The sequence below is a fragment of the Manis javanica genome, chromosome 4 (genome assembly GCF_040802235.1).
Source record: "Manis javanica isolate MJ-LG chromosome 4, MJ_LKY, whole genome shotgun sequence".
NCBI classification, from domain to species: Eukaryota; Metazoa; Chordata; class Mammalia; order Pholidota; family Manidae; genus Manis; species Manis javanica.
Genome location: NC_133159.1, coordinates 128550392 through 128564667, shown reverse-complemented (window position 1 = coordinate 128564667; position 14276 = coordinate 128550392). Strand labels below are relative to the sequence as shown.

General features: G+C 41.4%; 1 protein-coding gene across 1 annotated transcript in view; it reads left to right on the top strand.

Annotated features, from left to right (window-relative positions):
• Positions 1-1550: 1550 nt before the first annotated feature.
• Positions 1551-14276, top strand: part of NDEL1 (nudE neurodevelopment protein 1 like 1) — a 67649-nt gene continuing 54923 nt past the window's right edge. Inside the window, exon 1 of the mRNA XM_037027118.2 lies at positions 1551-1685. The gene's annotated coding sequence lies outside the window, so the exon portion shown is untranslated. The remainder of the gene's footprint in view (positions 1686-14276) is intronic.

The following is a 14276-nucleotide window of genomic DNA, read 5'->3' as shown; positions in this document are numbered from 1 at the left end:
GACTCACTCTCAGTAGTACTAACATTTAGAACACACTGCCTGCAATGTTGCATCTCTGTGCAACATGGGAGGTTGGAGGGAAGCAAATCCAGGCTCTACCCTCAAAGAGTTTACAGTTTCCTAGAGTAAAATTCCACTGAAATGTCTGCAATACAACTCAGAGTGTGAGTCCACTGCTGTGTGACATTAAGCAAGTTGTGTGACCTCTTTGGGTATCATTTTCCTCATCTGTAAAATGGGAATAGTAACAGCCACTACCTTAGAAAGTGGTGTGAAAGTTAAAGCAGATCTTATATATAAAACACCTAGCACAGGGCCTGGAGCATTTTAAGCTTCAACAGGCTTGGGATACACTAAGAGAAGCATGGACCTAGGCAGGCAGACCTGGTGGAGAGGCATATTGAAGGGAGCGAGAGGTGAGGGGCAATCTGTAAGAAGACGCCAGAGTCTGAGAAGAAGAGGATCAGGGAGGAGGTAAGGACAGAGAGCCAGCAGGAGGGCAGGGTAGGCCTCCCGATCAGGTGGTAAACCTAAGGGCTGCTTTTGAAGATTTAAATATACTTCAGGATAAGCAGTCTTCCTTTTGGAGATGGATAGAAAAGGTGGCAGTCATCCAGGCAGAATCAAGCTGCAGTTTTCAACACACTGCTCCATTTCACATCTTGAGAGCAGGGATTGTGAGAGTCACCGAGGAGCACTCTGGCCCTGCCCTCAGCCCAGGTACCTGAGTTTACCTCCGTGCTTTAAATAGGGTGGTGTTTCCATAGCGTCTTGAAGATTCATGAACATTTGTGGATGAACATCCAGTGTTCTACCGAATGCTCTTGGGGATACAAAGACAAATCCATCCAGCCTTTACCCTCCCTGGTTACCTTGGGGAGATGAGACATCACTGTGGGAAAGGAACGATCTGTGAAGGGGCTCAGTAACAGGTCTTAACAATGGTGCTTCTCCTACACTGGGAGGCAAAATGGCACATGAGCCCTGCATTACTGTGGAGAATGGTGTTGAAGGTGACTCTTGAGCCCAGGTTGGTCTGATCTGAAAAAGACTTAATTAAGAGCAGGTCGGATCTGGGGAGGCAGAAATGAGCCTCTAACAACTAAAGAGACTAACTGGACGTGTGTGAAGCCAATCACACACATTCTCATTTAAACCTAACAGCTATGAGATCGGTACTGGTATTACCGCTATTTCATAGACGTGGGAAATGAGACACAGAGAGTCAAAATAACTCCTTCAAGGTGTCACAGCTGAATGTGGCAGGGGAAGGCTGTCTGACTTTAAGTTCATTCTCTATGTACCACAGTGTGCTGATCATCTCCCACCCTTAATGAGTGACCCGTCTTCCCTTGCCCTTCCCTCCAAATACAGGAACAGAGGTGTAAACACATGCAGGACCTTGAAAGCCTGACTAAAGGTTTGGGGCTTGGATTGTTTTTTAACTTCCCCAGCACTGACGCCTTGCCCAACCCCAGCTGAGCAATGAGGCCGGCAGGGTTGCCTCACTTCTAGATGACAGGCCCCAGCCTTCCTGGCCCAAGCCCACTTCCTGTCCTCCAGCCTCTTTTGTGAGAAGGTGATTCTCATGTTCCCTGTTGATTTCTACTTTGTTTCAGCTGGTTCAGCACCAGCGCCTGGGTGCTGCTGTTGATCGGATCAGCAAGGCCTGGACACAGTATGAGGTACATTGGGATGGTGGGGAGTGGGGAGTGGTGGGCGGTCTGCTTGAAGTGGGTCTGCTTGAAGTGGGTTTGGGCCAGATAAAGGCTGTCCTGAGACATACCAGAATGGGGGGCTCCTGATGATGGACCCTCTCCATTCCTGTGCTGGGGGGCTATCAAAGGCTGAGGTCAGTTTGTGAAGTTGGTTATGTCCCTGTGGAGTGACACCAGATGTTTGCTTTGGTGGTTTCCTGAGACCACATTGTCTGCCCACATCCTGTAAGGTCTCATCACCTTGATTTGGTTTTCTATTTCCTGGGCTGCCCAGGTAGCATTTTCCTGTGTTGCAGAATGCACCTTGGGTCCAGACAAGTGTATCTGGGACTGACTCAGATACAGAGAGTGTGATGCTTGAAACTGTGCTGAGCTGACCAAGTTAGGGGCTTGCCAATCAGTCCCGGCTCTTTGTCTTATGACAGTCACTTCCCTCTGAACCCATTTTCTTGCCAGAATGGAAAGAAAAGGTGGCAGAATAGCACAGTGTCTCTGGTGGGATTTTTGTGATGCTTAAGCAGGACAATGATTGTGAAAGCGTTGTGTAAACTGTAAGATGATATTTTTGGGGGTTTGAGGTTCCTTTTATTTCATTTTCTAAATAAAACTATATTTTTGTGTGTCTGAAATGATAGTTGATGCAAATCCAAATAATACAAAGTTTTTACGTAATGCCATCCCTGAAGATTATTACTGACATTTTACTGCATAGACTTGCGGACTTAAAAAATTAAGAAATAACTTTTTTGTTGTGGTAAAATGTACATAACATAAAATTTACCATTTTTAAGTGTACTGTTCAGTGACATAAAGTACATTCACACTGTTATGCAGCCATCACCACCATCCATCTCCAGAACCTTTTTTGTCTTCTCAAATGGAAACTTTGTTGCTTAAAGCAGTAAATCCCATACCCCTGCCCCCAGCCCCTGGCAACCACCATTCTATTCTCTGTCTCTATGAATTTGACTATACGTGGAATCATACAGTATTTGTCTTTGGGACTAGCTTATTTCACTCAGCATAATATCCTCAGGGTTATTCCAGGTTGTAGCATGTATCAGAATTCCCTTACTTTTTAAGGCTGAATAGTATTCCATTTTATGGATATGCCACATTTGTTTATCCATTCACCTGTTCACGGACACTTGGATTGCTCTCACCTTTTGGCTATTGCGAATAATGCTGCTATAAGCATGAATGTACAGATATCTGTTTGAGTCTTGCTTTTCATTTTTTTGAGTATATACTCACACGTAGATTTGCTGGATCATATGATAATTCTATTTTTAAATTTTTTGGGAAATTTCATGCTGTTTTCCATAGTGGCTGCACAATTTTACATTCCCACCAACAATGCAGAAGGGTTCCAATTTCTCCACATCCTCACCAACACTTGTTATCTTCTGCTTTTTTGATAGTAGCCATCCTAAAAGGTAGAACAGAATATCTCATTGTGGCTTTGATTTGCATTTCCCTAGTAAGTGGCTCGGAGTCTTTGCATATGCTTTTTGGCCATTTGTATACTTCTTTGGAGAAATGTCTATTCAAGTCTTTTGCCAATTTTTCAAGAGTTGTTTGTGTTTTGGTGTTAAGTTGTAGGAGTTCTTTTTATATTCTGGTAATTAACTAGACTCTTTTTCAATCAAAGTATCATTGATATACAATCTTATATTAGTTTCAAATATACGACACAGTGGCTCAAAGTTACCCATATTAAATCCTCACCCCCTCTTGTGCAGTTACTATCTGTCAACATAGGAGGATATTACAGAATCATTGACTACATTCTCCATGCTGTATTACTATCCCCATGACCAACTTATATTATGATTGAGAATTTTTGTGCCCCTGATTAACTGGACTTTTAAAAGAAATATTTCTTATGTCAAATCTACTTACTGTCCTCTAACCATTTTTCATTTAATAATGCCGCTTCATTATCATCTCATGTTAATTTATGACTATCTTCCTTGTCCTTCTTAACAGCTGAATAGTATTCCAGTGTGTGGGTACGCCATGATTTCTTAAGCCAGTCTCCTACTGATGGTTTCCAATTTATTGGCATAATAATAAACAATGCTACAGTAAACATCATTGAACATACATCTTTGCATACTAGTCCTATTATTTCCTTATATATTTTATAAGGATAAATCCTTACAAATTGATTGCTTGGTGTAAGGTTACATATACATATATTTACAGTTTTAATTTGTCCAGATTCCTCTAATAACTGTCATACCATTTTATTTATTTTAAATTTCATATCCACTTTCTTTAAAGCAACACAAAACTTACAGTGAAAGATAGATTCCCTATCCCATCTCCTCACTTCCAAATTCTTACTGGACACAAACACTTTCAATTATTTTAGTTTCTATATCCAAATAGAGTGCATATATGGCTATTTTTTTCTATTTTAGTTATTTATTGACTTCTTATTATGAAAGATAAGGATATGGAATTCTTACATCACCCTGTTCTCATTCTTGCTTCCATCTTCCTGATACGGTTATATCACAAATTTTGGTTAAGTCAGTATTCATATTTATGTTGTATACAATGTTAGGACTGTGTAAGTATTGTTCTCTGAGCTATGCAATTTATTATTACTATTTCCTCTCATTTATCTGATTTTTTCCCTAGAGTTGAGAGTTGCTTCAGTGTTTAATTTTCTTAGTTTTAATATATGTATCACATAGCTCCAACCAAGCTATTAATTTCCCCTCAATATGATCAGACACATCAGATACTCTCTCAGTTTCCATTCCCCCCACTTTATTCCTGAAACACTTACCCTCTGGGGTCTCATCCTCTTGCTCCCATTTGGGCTGGTTGTTCTCAACCTACTGCTTAGTGTTGTCCTAGTATAGCCTGTAGCATATCCTAGGAATTCCCTTTTCAGTCTCTTATGTGGATCCTCATTCTCTGGATCCCACTTTTCTTTTCGCCATTTTGCATTTTATTTTTTTACTGTGGTAAAATATACATAACAAAGTTTACCATTTTAACCATTTTTTAGTGGTCAGCTCCATGGTACTAAGTGCATTCACATTGTTATGCACCCATCCTCACTATCATCTCCAGAACTTTTTCATCTTCCCAAACTGGACCTCTGTCCCCATTAAACACTAACTCCTCACTTTCCCTCTCTCAGCCTCTGGCCACACCGTTTTACTTTCTGTCTCTATGATTTTGAGTAGAATTATACAGTACTTGTGCTTTTGTGTGGAGCTCACATTTTCCTCTTCGTTTACTTTCTTATGTTGTTGGCATGCATTTTCTGATACATAGGGGGTAAATTCTTTGAGTTTTTGACTGCCTGGAAAAAAAGTCCTTTATCTTTATACTTGTTTAAGGGTATATGGCTAGATTTAGAATACTGGGTTGGAAACAATTTTCTCTCCTAAAATTTTAAAGCTGGTGCTTCATTGTCCTCAAGCCTCTATTGTTAAGTCCTATGCTATTCTAATTCTTGATCCTTTGTATGCGACCTGGATTCAAGTTGATGGAAATTTTTAGGATTTTCTCTTCATTCCTGGGGTTCTGAAAGTTCATCTGTGGATAGTTTTGATTCCTGTGCTGCAGGCTCAGGAGACCCGTTCAGTCTGGGTACTCCTGTCATTCAATTTTGGGAAAATTGCTTGAATTACTACTATCTTAAAAATAACATCCTCCTCTTCATTTTTTCTGTTCTTTCTTTCTTTCTGGAGCTCTTCTCAGTTAGATGGTGGACTTTTGGGTTCATCCTCTCATTTTCTTGCTTTTGATTCCCTATTTGGAAAATCTGTCTTTTGTTCTTTTGGGGAGGTTTGTCTCAGTTTTATGGTCATACCCTTCAACTGGATATTTTTATTTCAACTCTCATTTTTTCCAAAAAAACCCTTCTTGTCTCACTTCTCTTTGTAGCTCTAGTTACTGTTTTATGGATATATCTTTATTTCTCTGAAGATATTTATTAAAGCTTTTTCTTCTTCCAGCTTACTTCTGCTTCCATGCATGGTATCTTTTACTCCTGAATTTCATTTGTGTGATTTTGTTCTTTCACACTGGAGGCTTTCTCAAATGTTCCTTGTTTAATGTTCATTTTTATGATCAAGGAACTAGGAGCCGATCAGTGGTTGTCTGTGGTGTGTGTGTGTGTGTGTGTGTGCGTGCGTGCACGCGCTGGGGTAGGGGCCTTGTTGTAAGTTACTCCGGTGTGTGTGTGTGTGTGTGTGTGTGTGTGCTGGGGTAGGGGCCTTGTTGTAAGTTACTCCGGTGTGTGTGTGTGTGTGTGTGTGTGTGTGTGTGTGTGTGTGTGTGCTGGGGTAGGGGCCTTGTTGTAAGTTACTCCGGTGTGTGTGTGTGTGTGTGTGTGTGTGTGTGTGTGTGTGTGTGTGCTGGGGTAGGGGCCTTGTTGTAAGTTACTCCGGTGTGTGTGTGTGTGTGTGTGTGTGTGTGTGTGTTGGGGTAGGGGCCTTGTTGTAAGTTACTCCGGTGGGCAGACCAGGCCATGTGGCTGGGAGACCCCTCTGGAGCTCTGACCTTCTGCCCTGAGGCTGCCAGCCTTCTGGGAGGCTGTCTGGAAGGAAGCTGGGGTCTCATCATTCAGTATGCAGCCTTTGAAGAATCCCCCTCCCTCTGTCCCTCTCTTTTTTCTGTATAGTGTAGTGACCTAGCCTTGTCCTCCGGTGTGCGCAGTGTCCCAAAGACTGCAGCTTCTCTGGTTTCTTGTCTCCAGACAATGAACTTCCTTCTGCTGGAGTGGGAGAGAGGTAACCTAACACCTTGGCTTGTCAAGTGCCTGGGCTGTGAACTGCTTAGTAAACACTGTACTTAAGACAGATCTTCGGGTTTTTAAGCCCCACCCACCCCGCCCTCTGACGTTGCTGGCATCTCCAGTTCCTAAGCCCTTCTGTGGCTGGGAGGGGTGGTGCTGCTTGCTTCCGGTTGGCATCCAGTTTCCAGCCTTCTCTGATCCTCTCCACCAGCTACCAGTCACCAATCTACCGTTGAGTCTCCAAGATCCTGTTGACATCTCTTTTGCACTGGTGTCTCCTCTCCTATACTCTTACTAGTAGATTTCTACTTTTTAAAATTCTTGCCCTATATTTTTGTGGTGTTTCAGAAGGAAGTGAAGATATGTATATTCGATCCATTGTGGTGATTGTGATGGTTATAGCATTTTTACTCTGACTCGCTTCCTCACACTTTTACCAGCCCTGAGCATATAATTTGTTTTAAATTCTGCTAACTTGTTCAACAAAAAGTGGTATCTCGGTTATTTTAACTTACATTTTTAAAAGTTATTAATGATATGGCTGAGGAGCTTCATATGTGTTTATTGGCCATTTGTATTATTTCTCTGAACCACTTATTTATATTCATTGATCATTTTTGTACTGGGGTAGGGTAATTTGTTAAATTGTTGATGTATGGCCAGCTCTGTCAAGAGGTTTGGAGCTGACCCCTTTTTTTTATGTGCTGTCTCAAAGCACAGACTTCAGAAAATAGCAGTTCTTAATGATGACATTGTAAGTTTTTAATGATTTTTGTTCTCCTTTGGATTATAAAAGTAATTCACGTACACTGTAGAAAACCTGGAAAATACAGATTAAACAGAAAAGAAAATATAAATCACCTTTTCTGTGGTTATGTACTTACAAAAATAAAAGCAGTTCCTTTATTTTATATTCATGCTTTTGACATACTGATCTATGCTCTGTTCTCACATTAGGATACATTGTTCTATGACATCATCAGCAGTGGCTCCATGGGATCCTACTGTGTAGGTGTATGATCACGTCAATACCCTGTTGATGGATATTTAGGTTCCTTTGGGTTAAAATTTTCATTAACCAATTCGCCTTTTGACCATGATCCCATCTAATCTTGTCTCCACAGTGTATCTGCTCAGCAATCTCATTTTTAGGGGGAAAGCATACAGGTCAACTTTAATCCTTTTTTGGTTATATGATTACTAATTCTGAATTAATGAATATAGATTTGTGAAGACTGTTTAGCACTTTCTGTCTTTTTTTTCCTGTGGGTCAGAGAGAGAGAGAGAGATGAAAAGGGGTCACTCTGGTATTCTCCATCAGGTTCCTGCACAGCTTTCCATTAAAATGAAAATGAGGAGGGGACCAAAAAAAAAAAAAAAAAAAGCCCAGGGAGTGTGATGTAGGTAATGATGAGAAAAAAGAAGCATATCAGGCCGGTATCTCAAGAAACCATCCCAGAAATAATAGCTTACTAGGGAGAAAATCTAAAAGAGCAAACTGCCTGAGAGTTGAAATCTGAATTCTGTGCCTCAGTTTGCCACAGTGCCCTTGGGCAGGTCCCTCAACCTCTCTGGGCTCCTCATTGTTGTTCCTCATCTCAGGTGGATGGGTAAATTCTCTTGTATCTTCTGAGGTTCTGTGAGTACAGACTTTGTCACACCAGCTGACTGATCCTGGATAAATTGCTTAACCTCTCTGAGACTTGGTTTTCTCATCAGTTAATGGGGAACACTAATTGTTACATCATAGGGTTGTTGTGAATGGGTGTTTGTCAAGCACTTATTCACAGGGCCTGGCCCATACTAAGTATCCAATAAATGAAAGCTATTTTTATTGCACGCCTCTTGTTATGTAAGAGGAGGGCAATTATATCATCCCACACTCTGTGTATGGAAAGAGACTCTGTTTTCTTAGAAGTGGTTTTCAAAATTCAATCTGCAGCTGGGACAGATGCCAGGGGGCACAGTACAAAGTCACCACTGGCCACCGACCTCCCTTTCCAGCTCATTCTTCTTCAGGGCTTGGACACTGTCCAGATGTGGGTCAAGTAAATGTGCAGCTGTTTAACAGAGATAAGTAGGATGCATGAATTTTGGCTTATAGGGGAGCAATGGGAAACCCCACTTTCCAAATGTAAAATATCCATGAGTGTAACAGAAGGGAAACTGTGCCCTAGATGACATGACTCATCCCAACGTAGGGATGCTATTAAGCAAAAACTGACAAACTTTCAATTTGTGATTAATGAGCATGGTGACATAAGGAAGAAGTTGTGGGTATGACTGAAGTCTTGCTTTTTGCTGCTGTGAAATTTTGGACAAATTACCCTTTTCTGTAAAACCAGGAGGCTGGATTATATTTTTGTTCCCCAAAGGGGGGTTTTTGTACTACTGGTGGTATGCAGAGATGAACACTTGACATTAATAGGTATGCATTTATTTTATGGAATATTAGGGAAAATGTGACTAACAATTAATCCCATGATTTAGTTCATAGATATGATTGTTTAGGATGAGGCTAATGGAGGATTTAATTTCCTTTTGTAAGAAGTCAGTTCAAAGAAAGATTCAAATATGGCATGCAGAAATGGCAAATATTGTAAAGTGGTAAAATTAGAATATGAGATGTGGTGGCCAGAATAATAGCCCCGCAAGGATGTCCATGTCCTAATCCCCAGAACCTGTGTGTTACCTTATATGGCATAAAAGGACTTTGCCGGTGTGATTAAATTAAGGATTTTGAGTTGGGGAGATTATTCTGGATTATCTGTGTAGGCCCAATGTAATTGAAAGGACCTTGTAAGAGGGAGGTAGGAGGATCAAGGTCAGAGAAGGTGATGTGATAACAGAAGCAGCTTTTGGAGAGATGCAGCCATGAGCTAAGGAACACAGGTCTCTAGAAGCTGGCAGTGGCAAGGAATTGATTCTCCGGAAGGAACCAGCCTGGGCAACACCTTGATTTTATCTCTGTAAGTCTCATTTTGGATATCTGATCCCCAGAACTGTAAGAACATAAATCTGTGTTGTTTTAAGCTATTAACCTGGTGGCAATTGTTACAGCAGACACAGGAAACAAATACACCAGACATTAGATACACTTGAAGCTGGTTTGTTCTCCAAATTCAGCAGTTCCTCAGGGTATAGCAAGAATGCTGTCTTTGGTCTACTCCCACCTATGGAAGAGGGGGCTGACCTTGCCATCATGTAGGGCCAACTGGCCAAGGACAGGCCCGGCTCTCAGCTGCCCCCCAGGAGGGTGCTAGACACCTAGATGACAGGACAGGTCCTGACTCATGGGGACTGTCAACAGTAACATCTGGTTCAACCTGCTTATTTTACAGTTGAAGAAACTGAGGCTCAGAGAAGGGACATAAAGAGCAAAATCACCTATTATGGGAGTGATTTGGCAAAGAATTCCTGAATTCCTATGGCAGTGGGAGGGAACAGTGCCCCTCAGAGGTGGACTGGGTTCTCACACAGGGTGGGGCCTGCACCTTTGGCTGGGGGTGGAGCGTGGATCTTGACACCCTTTGATCACCTTCTCTGTGTGTCTAGACTTCCAGCTTTCACACTGCCTCCTCTCGTATCTTTTTATCATGGTTTTAATAATCATCCTGTCAATATGACTTTAGAAAATTGTTGAAACAGCAACATGCTTGGAGAAAGGGCTCCCCTGCTCCCGCCTTACACTGCTCAGCACTTTATGTCTCTCCTCCTGCCTGGCTTGATCCCCTTGCCTTCAAAGGGATGCTTATTTTCTTTTCATGTAAGGGATATTTCTACTGTGATTCCCATGAAACCTGGGATTTTTCATTTCTGCATTTCAGCATTTATGAGTCAAAATTGGCCTCTGTGGATGGGACAGTCCTGAATAAAGCCCAGTCTCCTAATTTTGAGCAGAAAATGTTTTCCATGTAAATGCCACCAAACCCCCTTTTCTGATTTTCAAAATGATCATTGAGACCTGTGTTGTATCATGTGGGAACTGATGAAAACTAGTGTGAATTTCTTCTGGGATTCCCTGTTATTTTACCATATTAGGTTGTAATTATAAATGGTCAGGATATTTTCCCCTTTGTTTAGATTATGCTCACCAGACAAGTGACCTCAGAGAAGCAATCCTTACATTCCAGATTAGCTAGAGTTGACATCCCAAGTAACTCTACCATTCAAAGTCCCAAATATCATTATGTTGTCAGTTAATAAGTGTTTAGAAGATACATAGTTGAAAAGATTGTAGGGTGGAAACTTCCCATCTGTGGAACCAGTTTATATGTGCCTACAGGAGGGAATCACATCAGACTGGGCTAATGAGGGAGTCACAGCAGAAGGAATTAATTCTTATCATCCGAACACAGAACTGGGAACTCTCCCATTGATGCTTACTGACACCGGCGTGTCCACGTCACTCTTGTATCTGCTGGAGTGACGTGGCGGAAAGGCTGGATTTTTAAGAAGTCCTAAAGCCATGGCATTTGCAAAGAGTTTTGAGGAAATTATCTTGCTGTAAGTTTGAATGCCTTCTTGTTTTTAAAAAACTTCCACAAATTATACATTTAATTATTTTTGGTTAAAAAAATGCAGAAAAGAAACAACAAAAAAGAAACAGATGAGAGAAAATGAATGACCTGTGATCTGACCTCCCAGGGATGACTATTGTTAGCATCATTTTGTTGTCTTCTTTCCAGACTTTTTCTATGTATAATGTCATGTTTTTCTCCTTTACAAAAGTGGGATCATATTACACATATTGTTGAGTTAACTGCTTTATTCATTCAACTGCATATTGTTAACATGTTTTGCTGTTTATGTTCTTCTGTAACATTATTGTTACCAATTGTATACTATGATATTGTGTGGCTGTCACATAATTCCACTTAATTCAGCTTTTGTTGTTTCTGACTTTTTTCTAAAAAATGCTTTGTCGAACATCCTCTTAAGGTAAATTCCTAGGAGAGGCTGGATCACAGAGCTTGCACATTTTTTTAAGTTTTTGAATCACTCTGCTAAATCATCTACCAGGAACACTCATACCTGGTGACACCCGCTTGGCACTGTACAAAAGAGCACTGGCTTCTCTGTGATCTTGTCTGCCCGTTCTAGTCTTAATATTTTGAAATCTCATATATTTGTTGGATGAAATGTGGAATCTCTTCTTTGCTGTTCTACTTGGCATGCTTTTGATTAGGAGCAAGGCAAAGAGTATGTGTGTTAGCTGCCTGCATTTTTAAATCTTGTCAGTTGCTTCTTATTGCTCATTTTTTTATGGGGAAGTGCTTTACTAGAGTTCTAAATGATAAAAGTGCTTTGATGAAAGGAAGAGAAAGGAGAAAGGAGCAGCAGAGGAGAGTGATGAAAATATCTCAAATGTTGAAAACATTCACTATTTGTGTTTTATTCATTCAACAGATGTTAAGTGCCTACATACCAGGGGCAGCCCAGTTGCTACCCTAATATTCAGTATAGAAAAATCCTGGCTAATTTTTTTCTCTTTGGTACTTATCACTTCCTGACATACTAAATGCATCTTTATCTATTTTGTTTTCCTTTTCTGAAAGTTGTTTTGTTAACTGCTTTATCCCTGGGGCCTAGATCAGTGCTCAGCACTATATACTGTTAGGCTGGAGGAAGGAAAACAAGGACATGCAAACAGAACAGAGAGATGCCATAGGGGGAGAACAGACCAGACCTCAAGGTCCGTGCCTTATATGGAAAGAGGACAGCTCTTCCTGAATTCCATCCTTCTGATGTGCCAACTAAGACCTGGATGTCAGCCTCCTCCCTCTTGGAAGGAAAAAAAGTTTCTAGTTGACTATTATGTCACCTTTAGCCAATCATACCTCTCCACGCCCCCTAGGATAGCTTGCCCACTCCTCCCCCTCCTAATCCCTTATAAGCTCCCACCTCCTTGACGGGGTGTGACTTCCCCAGCCTGTAATACCCAGACTGCAGGACATCACCTGGGAGTTGCTCTCAAATAAACTATCTGGCCCTTTGTTGCCTCTCTTCGCCTGCTTATTTTGGCTAAAATTTATCTTACATACACTATTTATTAAATGGTTGAATACATGGTGAGAATTTGGCGGAAGCAATCAGCTCAGGTTGGTAAGAAACACTCGATTCTTTTTAAGCCCTGTCATTTCATTAGGAGAGTTTGGGAGTAGGCAAATACCTCATCTGTGTGAAGGTACGTGAGCAGATACTGCTTTTGTCTAGGGATGTCACACTGTTTATGTAGATATGTCAACAGCCCTTGGGGTTGCCAGGTGTCAACCAAATTAGCCATTAATAGTGTCATGCCATCCTTTTCTGTGGAGGCCGCTGTCACTTTGGGGTGCAGGTAGTGACTATCAAGGGGCCAGAGTGGGAGCCAGGGCTGATGGTGAAGACTGAAGATTGAGTGAAAGAGGCTCTGAAGCCAGGAAGACCAGAAGGCTGTAGATAGTTCCAGAAGAGGAGGAAGTCTATAGTTCAGGTAGGCTGCCAGGGCAACTCCAAAAGATTCACAAGAGCATGGCAGGATATCAGGAGCCATCAATAGGGGGAAAGGCTAAGCAGAGTCTCTTGCAGCCTCAGTTTATCCCCTTGGATAAGGATGAGGATCCTTTCCTTCCAGGTACCAGCAACTAGGATAGGACTCTGACAGGATAGCTTGTTACAGTCTTGACCTATTTGTCCTCATTTTTTTCACCTGCAGGAGCCACTTTTCAGTAAGCTACACTTGGAGGCCTGCAAGAGGGTCCTTGAGCCAGAAGCAGGCAGCATTTGCAGACAGACACCATAGACAGGGAGGGAACAGCAATGAGGTTTGGATCTAAAACACCTCATAGAAAAGTCATCAGGCCCAATTCCTGTCTTTCTATTGACTTCCAGACAACTGGGGTTTGAAGTATGGGGGCAATTTTGACAGAAGGGCAAGGTTCGGGAGCCTGAGTTGCTTTGAGGGATTGGTCAGCACTGTTTGTTCAAGAAGCTACTAAGGATACAATAAAAGACAACAAATGGAACTTTTCCTTCTCTTTGAGGTGGTACAGGAATACACCAGGCTGGGCTGTTCATGGCTGTCTCGGTCAAGGGTCAGGGACCAACCAGAAGTGGGCATTTTTGAATCAAACATGAACTGGTACCATTCCTTATCTTGGAAGGGCAAGTTGATATCTAGTTGAAGCCTCTGGCATTCTGCAGACCATCCAACCAGTATTCATGGAATGCCCACTCTATACCAGGCACAGTGATGGAAAGTAAGATAAACTCCTCTATTTTGAGCATCTACATGTTTCTATGTTCTTAATTTCATATCTCCATCGCATTTTATATAACAGCCCTTTATTTTAAGGGCCTTGACAATTTAATGGAGAAAAAGAATCCCATGAACAATAAGTCTTATTTTCACTCAGGGAGCAGCCCTTGCCACAGCTTATCCTCTTTTCTTGGTTATGTTTCTTTATAGCACATGTCAGGACCTGACAAATACATTGGTCTATTGGCTTATTGTCTGTGTTCCCCATTAGAATATAAGCTCCATGGGGGTAGGGGTGGGTGGGCTTTTCATAGTTGCATGGTTGAATCTCCAAAGCCTAGAACAGTGCCTGAAATGGAGCAAGCACTAAACTCAGAGTTGATGAATGAATGACTTTTTCTATAAAAGCACTTCTCACCTCAAAGTCCAAGTGTATAATTAAAAAAATTATTACTACTATTTTTTATTACAAAAACAAAGGATGTTGCTTTGGGGATTGTAGGTGCTAGAGACTGGGTTTAAGATCTGGGTAGAGAAAACTCTTAACTATACA